Source organism: Penaeus monodon, chromosome 32, assembly GCF_015228065.2.
Source record: "Penaeus monodon isolate SGIC_2016 chromosome 32, NSTDA_Pmon_1, whole genome shotgun sequence".
Taxonomy (NCBI): Eukaryota; Metazoa; Arthropoda; class Malacostraca; order Decapoda; family Penaeidae; genus Penaeus; species Penaeus monodon.
In genome coordinates this window covers 23,075,057-23,075,500 of record NC_051417.1, presented here as the reverse complement: position 1 = coordinate 23,075,500, position 444 = coordinate 23,075,057, and the positions used below count along the sequence as shown (strand labels likewise).

The following is a 444-nucleotide window of genomic DNA, read 5'->3' as shown; positions in this document are numbered from 1 at the left end:
AAAATCATTAATTCACATCATATCTACATTTAAACAAATATTATTCCTTTGATCTCTTTCTCAATGTAATTATTTTGTGTGAATAAAAAAATCCGCGTCTTATAAAGGAAAGACATCTATCGTTTCATATTAAATCACCATCCTTGCTGACAATTGTTGTTAATGTTCAAGTGTTCAATATTTTACCTTATAAAACCTTTAGATCAAACTTTTTATTAATTTTAATCAGGTTAATGCCAGAGAAAAATAGAAATGCAATTATATAATTCTCCATTTCTTGTGCTCGGTTGTATATAGATGATGATTACGTGTAATTACTGAAATACACGATTGCAGTTAATCAAGATGGATCATTATCAGATAAATTAAGAAAAGAAATATATAATGATAATTGTGATATAGTATGATCGCCATTAGATTCTTATAGATTAATGCTTGCCTTTT

General features: G+C 26.4%; 1 protein-coding gene across 1 annotated transcript in view; it reads left to right on the top strand.

Annotated features, from left to right (window-relative positions):
- LOC119593728 (discoidin domain-containing receptor 2-like) overlaps positions 1-444 on the top strand; it is a gene marked incomplete at its 5' end in the record, with an annotated part of 119,890 nt that overhangs the window by 68,701 nt on the left and 50,745 nt on the right.